Below are 1,221 nucleotides of genomic sequence, written 5' to 3'. Positions count from 1 at the left end.
CCTGTCCAGCCAGACCCCCAGCGGGGGGGGGGGGTGGAGCCGCTCTCCATCAGCCCCCCCCTATGCTGCCTCTGCTCCCCCCCCCTGACAAGGCGTGCCCAGACACGGGATGCTGCTTACCTGTCCCCTTTCCCTGACGTGGAGGAACTGAAATATTCACTTCCCCCTATTCGCAGTTTTTGGCATTAAAGCTGCAAAGCAACAGGCAGAGAGAATTGGGTGGGGTGGGGTGGGGGGTCAGGCAGGGAGGGGCTTTCCTCCTTCCTCCTTCCAGCAGGCTCCAGGGACAGTTTCTATGGGGGTGGGGATTGGCTGCTGAAGCCAAAGTGGGCGTTTGTTGGGAAAGACGGTTCTCCGGGGGTGTGTGTGTGTGGGGGGGGGGGGGTAAGTTCCCTTCCTTTAGGCAGGGTGGGCCGAGACCAATGCTCCCTTCTAAGCTGTGGAGTCTTGTGAGCAAAAATCCTACTTGGTGAGCCCCTGGCATTGAAGTTCTGAGCGAGGGATTTGGCCGCTGCATCAATCAGTTTGCTCTGGAGCCACCTCCTTCCTGAGCAAAGACAGAAAAGTGTGAGCCGGAGGCCAAAAAACTGAGAGCTAGCTCCCACTAACTCGGCTTAGAGGGAACATTGGTTGAGAGCACGCCCAAGAGGTAGCGAGCGCACTTGACGTCTCCCACGACCAATAAGCGTGCTAAGCGGAGATCCACTCCGGCATGCCCTGTGTGCAGCTGTGTGCCCCCCCCCCCAAGTACTCTGGGAAGGGCCAGATAGACTCATGGTGCTTGGAACCCACGGCCTTTGGTGCAGCAGTGCCTCCTGGGACCTGGGGAAGGGAGCCCCGGGAAGTTGTGTTTGTCAGGCTTGCGGGTTGGCTGAGGGGGGGTTCCTGCTTCCTACACTTCCCTCCCCCCAGCAGGAGTGGCCGCTTCTGCTCCCCCCCACCCACCCCCCGTCCTTTGACTTGGCAGTTCCACGCTGGAGGAGCCCACGAACCTCTTGACCGCCCCTCACTTTCGGTGGGGTCACTCTGTCTCTGTCCCTGAACAAGGGGGTCCCCGTGTACCTCTCCCCGCTCTTCTCTTGCAGTGGGACCTCCCGCTGTGGGCTCCTCCTCGTGCTCTGCTGCAGCCCTTGCACAGGGGGGGTCGTCCGACCACGCATCTGCCACGCAACGTCGTCTGGGTGCCACGGGGGGGGGGGGGGCCCACCCCAGGCCGGGGGG

This window comes from Gekko japonicus, unplaced genomic scaffold (genome assembly GCF_001447785.1).
Source record: "Gekko japonicus isolate JY-2015 unplaced genomic scaffold, Gekko_japonicus_V1.1 scaffold78, whole genome shotgun sequence".
NCBI lineage: Eukaryota > Metazoa > Chordata > Lepidosauria > Squamata > Gekkonidae > Gekko > Gekko japonicus.
This window is presented reverse-complemented; position numbering follows the sequence as displayed.